This window comes from Saccopteryx leptura, chromosome 2, assembly GCF_036850995.1.
Source record: "Saccopteryx leptura isolate mSacLep1 chromosome 2, mSacLep1_pri_phased_curated, whole genome shotgun sequence".
Classification (NCBI taxonomy): Eukaryota; Metazoa; Chordata; class Mammalia; order Chiroptera; family Emballonuridae; genus Saccopteryx; species Saccopteryx leptura.
In genome coordinates this window covers 349348722-349357630 of record NC_089504.1, presented here as the reverse complement: position 1 = coordinate 349357630, position 8909 = coordinate 349348722, and the positions used below count along the sequence as shown (strand labels likewise).

Sequence of the window (8909 nt, the reverse complement as noted above, 5' to 3'; positions counted from 1 at the left end):
TAAATTTATTGTGTTAACGTGTATTCAAGTGTCCCACTCAGGATAACACCCTCACCCTCCAACAACGTGCCCTCCATTACGCCTCCTTTGTCCCCCTCCCCCTAACTCCCTTCCCCTCTTCTCTCTGGGATTTGCTGTCCTGTTATCTGTATCTCTGTGTTATGTATATATAATTTTACTAATCCCTTCATCTTCTCTGATCCTCTCCCCTCATCGCCCTTCCCTCTGACAGCTGTCCCTCTGCTTCCTGTGACCTCACCTCTGCCTCTATTCCATTCCTCACTTCATTAGATTCCACATATAAATGAGATATATGATATTTGTCTTTCTCTGCCTGGCTTATTTCACTTAGCATAATAATCTCCAGGTCCATGCATGAAAAATATAGAATGCTTCATGAATTTGCATGGCATCCTTGCACAGGGACCATGCTAACCTCTGTACCATTCCAATGTTAGTACATGTGCTGCCAAAGCCAGCACTTACTCTTTTTTTTTTTTTTTTTTTTTTTTTACAGAGACAGAGAGAGAGAGTCAGAGAGAGGGATAGGTAGGGACAGACAGACAGGAACAGAGAGAGATGAGAAGCATCAATCATTATTTTCGTTGCGACACCTTAGTTGTTCATTGATTGCTTTCTCATATGTGCCTTGACTGGGGGCCTTCAGCAGACCAAGTAACCCCTTGCTCAAGCCAGAGACCTTGGGTCCAAGCTGGTGAGCTTTGCTCAAACCAGATGAGCCTTTGCTCAAGCTGGCGACCTTGGGGTCTCGAACATGGGTCCTCTGCATCCCAGTCTGATGCTCTATCCACTGTGCCACCACTTATTCTTTAAAACAGGGGTGGGGGACTATGGCTCGCAAGCCAGATGTGGTCTTTTGATGGCTGCTTCTGGCTCGCAGACAAATCTTTAATAAAAAAATAATAATTTAAAAATATAAAACATTCTCATGTATTACAAACCATTCATTTCCTACTGTTCATGTTCATGGTTGCGGGTGGCTGTAGCCAATCACAGCTGTCCTCAGAGACAACACCAAATTTTTATTGGATAATGCCTAACGTACATGGGTCGTTGTGAGGTCAGGAAGTAAACGTCCCTCCTTTTAATCAAGTAGTCAGCTAGCTAATTGCAGAAACCCTTTTGACGAAGAAGACGGCTAAAAGAAAAAAAGACGAGGAGTATCGTACTTTTCAGCAGAAATGGACAGAGGAATTCGCCTTTGTGGAGAGAGCAGGTTCTGCAGTGTGTCTAATATGCAATGATAAAATCGCATCGATGAAATGGTCAAATATAAAGCAGCACTTCAACACACACCATACTACATTTGCATCGAAATATCCAGCAGGGGACAGCAAGAAGAAAGCATGTCAAGAGCTACTGTGCAGAGTGCAAGCTAGTCAGCAGCAACTCCGTGTTTGGACCCAGCAAGGTGACTGGAATTCAGCTAGTTTTGCTGGTGCTTTAGCAATTGTGAGAAATGAAAAGCCATTCACAGATGGGGAGTATGCCAAAACATTCATGCTTGATGTTGCCAATGAACATTTTGATGACTTTTCGGATAAAGACAAGATAATCAAATGAATAAAAGACATACCTCTGTTGGCAAGAACTGTTCACGATTGTACCATCATGATGGCAAGTCAAATTGAGGCAACATAAGTGAAGGACATAAATGCAGCACCATTCTTTTCTCTCGCTTTGGATGAGTCAACAGACGTAAGCCATTTATTCCAGTTCAGCGTGATTGTAAGGTATGCTGTAGGTGACACACTCCATGAGGAAAGTCTTGCTGTTTTGCCTATGAAAGAGACAACAAGATGGGAGGATTTATTCGTCTTTCACTGAGTTCGCTAAAGAAAATCTACCGATGGATAAACTTATTTCGGTGTGTACTGATGGTGCTCTGTGCATGGTGGAGAAAAACAGGATTCGTAGCGCTTCTTTGTGAACATGAAAAGAGACTCATCCTAAGTTTTCACTGCATCCTACATCAGGAGGCACTTTGTGCTCAGATGTGTGGTGAGCAGCTTGGTGAGGTGATGTCGCTGGTCATTCGGGTGGTCAACTTTATTGTTGCCCGAGCTTTAAATGATCACCAGTTTAAAACACTGCTGGATGAAGTTGGGATAATTATCCTGGTCTGCTTCTGCACAGCAATGTGCATTGGTTGTCAAGAGGGAAGGTGCTCAGTCGTTTCATGGCTTGCCTGAGTGAAATCCGGACTTTTCTTGAAATGAAAAATGTCGAGCATCCTGAGTTAGCTAACACGGAGTGGCTCCTGAAGTTCTACTATCTCACGGACATGACTGAACATCTGAACCAGCTCAATGTGAAAATGCAAGGCATTGGAAATACAGTCTTATCCCTTCAACAAGCAGTGTTTGCATTTGAAAACAAGCTGGAACTCTTCATTGCTGACATTGAAACAGGTCATTTACTACACTTTGAAAAACTGGGAGAGTTTAAAGATGCATGCACAGCAAGTGACCCTGCTCAACATCTTGATCTTCAGCAGCTAGCGGGCTTCACATCTAATCTCCTGCAGTCATTCAAAGTGTGCTTTGGAGAATTTCGTGAGCACACTCATCTTTTTAAGTCCATCACCCATCCACACGAGTGTGCAGTGGACAGCGCCGACCTGAGTTACATCCCCGGTGTCTCTGTCAGAGATTTTGAGCTACAAGCTGCTGACCTGAAGGCCTCAGACATGTGGGTGAATAAGTTCAAGTCACTGAATGAAGATTTGGAAAGACTTGCACGACAGCAAGCAGAGTTGGTGAGCAAACACAAGTGGGGAGAAATGAAAAAACTTTAACCTGCGGACCAGCTGATTGTCAAAACTTGGAACGTGCTCCCGTCACATACCACACACTGCAGCGTGTGAATATTGCTTTTCTGATAATGTTTGGCTCTACGTATGCATGTGAGCAGTCTTTCTCACATCTAAAGAATGTTAAGACCAACCTACGATCACATTTAACGGATGGAAGTCTCAACGCCTGCATGAAGCTTAACCTACCACGTATCAACCAGACTACAAAGCCATCAGCAAAACCATGCAGCACCAGAAGTCGCATTAATGATAAGAAGTACTTTATTCATCATTGGTTAGCAACAGCATAACAACGTTATTAAAAAGAATTCAGAGACTTATTGTACTTTAAAAGTATTGGTATTACATAAAATGCACATATTTACTTGTATTTAGTGTTAAACATATTGTACGGCTTTCACAGAATTACATTTTAAAATATGTGGCATTCATGGCTCTCTCAGCCAAAAAGGTTCCCGACCCCTGCTTTAAAATTAATTCATTCGTTTTATTTATTTATTTATTTTTGTGGCAGAGACAGAGAGAGTCAGAGAGAGGGACAGACAGGGACAGACAAGAAGGGAGAGAGATGAGAAACATCAACCCTCCGCTGCAGCTCCTTAGTTGTTCATTGATTGCTTTCTCATACGTGCCTTGACTGGGGGGCTACAGCAGACTGAATGACCCCTTGCTCATGCCAGTGACCTTGGACTCAAGCTGGTGAGCCTTGCTCAAACCAATGAGCCTGTGCTCAAGCTGGCGACCTTGGGGTCTCGAACCTGGGTCCTCCACATCCCAGTCTGACGCTCTATCCACTGCACCACCGCCTGGTCAGGCTAATTCATTCAATTTAAAATTATAGTTGACATATGCTATTATATTAGTTTCAGGTGTACAACATAGTAGTTCTACATTTATATATCTTACGAAATGATCACAATGCTAAGTCTAGTATCCATTCACTATCACACAAAGTTATTATGATATTATTGATTATATTTCTTACCCTATGTCAGCGTGTCTTATTGGCAAAGCCTTTGAGCAGTTGGGTGCCTCCATCCCTCCCTTGGCATCCCATGTTTTGCTACTGGCACCTTTAAGCCCTGCTGAAATTCAAAGGATGGCTAGAATGAAAAGCCAAAAAGCCATAAAAGGCATCTTTTTTGATCCTGCCTGCAGCAAAGCTCAAAGCACTTTGCTAGATATGATGTTTTTAATCTTGGTGATTCTGTAATCACAGAGAAGATAGGGAATAAAGAGGAGATAATTATTGTAGTCTCCTCTTCTCTATGGGGGATATGAGTTCCAAGGTCCTCCAGTGGATGCTTGGAACCACAGACAGTACCAAACCCTCTACTGACTCTGTTTTTTCCTCTACATGCATACCTATAATAAAGCTTAATTTATAAATTAGGCACAGAAAGAGATAAACAACAATAAGTAATAGTAAATAAAATAAGTATAACAATAATTATAACAAAATAAGTAATAAAACTTTTATGAATGTGTTCTCTCTCAAATATTTTACTCTACTCACCCTTGTGATGAGGTCAGATGATAAAACACTTACGTGATGAGATGAAGTCAGGTGAATGATGTAGGTGTTGTGATGTAGCATTAGGCTATTATTGGCCTTTTGACGATACTTCAGAAAGAAGATCATTGAGCAATGACGGTGTTGATGGTTGGGTGTCAGGAGCAAATTATGTCGATTTTTGTATATCGGTTGAGTGCAGAAAGCAAAACCATGAATAATGTGGGACCTGTGCACTTAGCTTAGGATATACTGTGTCAAAGAGGCAAATCTGAAAACAAGTCTATAAGCAGACCTCTTACCTCCACATCTTTCCCCCATCCCAAGCCACTTCAGCCTTTTCTAAGAGCTAATCACCGGAAGCCTGCAGAAGGCTTTTCTAATGGGGGAATGAGGACTAAAAGAAGAAAAGGGAAGGGAGTCAAGAGAAACTTAACATTCTGGGGAAGAAAAGGAAGGTCACAGGCAGACACAGTAGGCGAGCTCTTTAGTGCTATATGTATTTCTGCAGACTGAAAGAAAAGTCTAGGTTATGAAGGTCAGGATGAAGACTTGGCTAAAACTTGAAACATGTTCCCTATTGTTCTTAATAAAATTATTTCTTCCTCCCATTTACAGGATACTCTATTAATTCAGCCTTGCAAAAGAAAGTACTAAATATTGTCTACCCTTTTGCTCCACTTCTAGGGGCAAGAAGAGTAGTATTCCACAAGTGCAGTCCAAAAAAAAGCTAGCAGTGTTTGCATAGAGCCACCCAGTGCTCACATTCTCCCCCTGGTGGCCAATGAAGGTCATTTTCATGCAGTCTAACCAGGTTTTGGTTGGCAGCCTCTGACTTGGAAGATCCCAAGATCAAACCCCATTCTAAAATGGAAGAACACATCTGGAGTTTTTCATTGTCTTAACTGTCCTATTTGGAAAGCTGTATTGAATGTATCTTGTGTCATTAAGAAAAACTGAAGCCTGACCAGGCAGTGGCGCAGTGGATAAAGCGTTGGACTGGGATGTGGAGGACCTAGGTTCGAGACCCCAAGGTCACCAGCTTGAGCGCGGGCTTATCTGGTTTGAGCAGGGCTCACCAGCTTGAGCCCAAGGTTGCTGGCTCTAGCAAGGGGTCACTCAATCTGCTGTAGGCGCCCCCCTCCTCCCTCCCCGGTCAAGGCACATATGAGAAATCAATCAATGAACAACTAAGGAGCCGCAACAAAGAATTGAAGTTTCTCGTCTTTCTCCCTTCCTGTCTGTCTGTCCCTCTCTCTGACTCTCTCTGTCTCTGCCAAAAAAAGAAAAAAAGAAAAACTGAAGATAGTTTTTGCTACATTGGTAGCTGAAAGTAGTCTCTTTTTTTTTAAACTTCCCAAAGTATTTGATCCACATTGCCTGCCCACTAACCAGGCATGACGGAAAGATACGTAGAGAGGTAGGAAGCCCGGGCTTCATCCTGGTTCTCTGGCTTTATGCAAGTCAAAACCTCCTCGAAAAAGCAAACAGGTTGAACTAGACACTCGCTAAGGTCCCTCCTAGCTGTACTATTCAGGGGTACTGTAAGAGCCTAGAAAATGCTCTAATTCCATCCCAAATAAGAGCCCTGGTATAATGTTGATGTTGGTACAAAGAAGGGAAATAAACAGAGTGAAAATAAATACAAAGGAGAAACAATTGAGCTGTTGCCAGGTTATGGCAAATTTGGAAAATCCAAGTCATTGTTGGAGGTGAGAGCTTAGAAGCAGTTGGCTTTAAGGAAAAGGATGTGAGACCAACTGATTAAGAGACCAAAGTCACCAAGACTGCTTCTGGGAGCTAGGAGATCATTTGTTTGACTTTATGGTTGTATCATTTATAGGCGATCAGCAGAGAGGGAAAAGCAGTAGGTGGAGTGTGGAGGAAAAGCAGGTTGTGGGGTCTGACAGACCTGGCTTCTAATCCCAGCTCTGCCTCTTACCTTACTCTCTCCATACTTTAGTCTTCTCTCTGTAATAGATTCAAAATAATATGTATGATATAATGTTATGAGGATGAGACAGTATGCATATAAACTGCTTTCTTATAATGCCTATTACTTGGTAAGTAGGTTGTACATAGTAGCTACTGTTACAAATGAATGAAACTGTTTTAAGTGCCTGCTATATGAAGGATCCAAGGTCCATAATTTTAAAAAACATTATTTATTTAATACTCACAGAAGCACCTCTATTACATAGATGAGAAAAATGAACCTTAGAAAGGCAAAATTAGTCCATGCATTTATTTATTCTTTCAGTTCATTCATTCAAGAAGCATATGAACCTCTGCTATGTGCCAGACACTGGTAGGAGCTGAGAATTCAGACATGGACTCGCAGCTGATAATGATAGAGTATGTAGTGAGCACCTACTGTATGCCAGGCACTGTTCTAAGTACATTGTATTGACTCAAATGAATCAACTCATTTAATTCCCATAACCGGGACAACCATTTGACAGATGAAGCCACTAAGGCAGAGGGAAGTTAAATAAATTGCCTGACGCCACACAACTAAGTGGCAGAGCTGGGATTTAAAGCCAAGCAGACAGACCCCACAGTCTGAGTTCTTAGCCACTTCACTGTGGCTTTTAGTACGTTTTTGCTCAAAATGTAAGTGGTGTTTTTTGGGTCAGACTCAGAAGATACCTAAAGAGGAAGCCATCCCTCTGCTCTGGTTAACTGCTGACGTGAAACAATGAAGACCTGTTGTTTAGAAAGGAATGGAAATGTGGATTTTTATGGGGAAAAAAATCTACATTTTCTAGTTACTGGTAACTACTATTTAACTACTGTAACAACAATGACACACTATTATGGTCCAAGTAAATGTCTCTGCAGGCTGGATTTAGGATGCAAGCCCCAGTAAGCAACCTTTGAGCAAGAATCTCTCTTTTGGGAGACTTTGGAGAGATGCTGGCAGGATTTAGCCTCTGGGATGAAGCAGGAAGGAGAGACTTGGGGAGGAGAAAGCCAGGGGATCAAAAACAAAGCATACATAGTCACAGGTGGCAATGACTGTAGTCTGCCTTCTTGAACCTGTCACAGGTGCCATCAGAGTGGCTCAGGGGAAGACAGGCAAGAGCTACTAGTGACCGCACTCCTTTTAAAGTGCATGGTCAGTTTCTTGCTATATATGCCTGAGGCTCTCTCTCTTGCAAGAGTAAATAGAATTTGACCTTTTTGTTGTTCTTCTCTTTGAGGCAGACAACTATAAGCAGCCATGACTTGTTCTTACCACTTGGGAAAGGGAGTGAAAAAGAGCAAAGGCAACCCGCAACTCCAGAGGCCAAATTCAGGGTCAGTTTTCTCTCCTCGAGTTAACATTAACCTTTAGGTAAACGGGGCCACTCCTCCTCAAGGGCTTGGTAAACAGGAACCGTTGTGGAAGGCTAGGGGAGTGGAGCTGGCTGTTTACCTGGAAGGAAGGGAGCAGCCCAAGGCCAGGATTTCATGTATCTTAGCCCTCTTGAACTTCGCCAAGAATGTGCCTGTTCACCAGGAAAAACTGACTCTCAAGGCCCGACTTTCATTGGTTAGTTGTACTGAGCAGAGCTCTTTCTCCCCTGCTCGGGTGTCAACAGAAGGGGACTTGGCTGTGCGTGGCAGCCCTCTTCAGCAAAGGAGAGCAACAAGTGGCTATCCTTGGTGACTTAATAATTCTGCCTCCCTCTTGTCAGTGGCTGTGAGCATTCAGTGAGGTGGTATATGTGACAATTCCTTGAAAAGCCCACATAAGGGTTTATTATTAAATTATTCACAGGTTAGAGCCTCTCCCCCCAATTTTGGTTTGGGAAAGAAGCAGAGAAAAGTGGAAAGGTGTAGTAATGTTTATAAAATGGCCATAAAATATAAAAAAATGTTTATAATTAGTAAGTTTGGGTTTAGAGGAGAGATGATTCCCAAGAGATTGCATGACTCTGGTGTACCTGCTGTAATCGCATGTTGCTGGTTGTTGTCCAAACTGTTGGCATCCTTCTGGGAAACAGCATGGTGATATAAAGAAATAAATACATAACATACACAAGCTGCAAAGTATTCATGTTCATTAACCTAGTGATCCTAGTACTGGATAGATATCTGAAGATAATAATCTTAGAGAAGTAAAAGGCCTTCTATACATGAAAATGTACATTTTAGAGCTATTTATATAACAATAAAATTGGAAACAACTTACATTGTTAACAATAGGGCAACAGTTGGTTAAATTCAGACACATTCCTTCAATGGGGTATTAACACAACCATTAAAAACCAGAAATATGTAAACTTGGCCACAATTGAAAAGATGTTTATGATATGCTAGTAAATGGGCAGAAAGCAGACACTAAATTCTTTATATGTTATGGTTACAGCTATATAAGAATAATTATGCTTAGAAATTAAGAATGAAAGAGAATATATAAAAAGGTCAATGCTGCCATGGTAAGGTAAAAAGCTAAAGGGGATTTCTCTCCCTACCCTTTCCTGAACTTTCTTCCTTCCTTCCCTTCCCTTCCCTTCCCTTCCCTTCCCTTCCCTTCCCTTCCCTTCCCTTCCCTTCCTTTCCCTTCCCCTTCCA

General features: G+C 42.0%; 1 non-coding gene across 1 annotated transcript; it reads right to left on the bottom strand.

Annotated features, from left to right (window-relative positions):
- Nucleotides 1-378: 378 nt before the first annotated feature.
- LOC136396522 (U6 spliceosomal RNA) lies at nt 379-482 on the bottom strand. Its single transcript, XR_010749804.1, has one exon. It is a non-coding gene; the product is annotated as a U6 spliceosomal RNA (small nuclear RNA).
- Between the last annotated feature and the right edge of the window lie 8427 nt (nt 483-8909).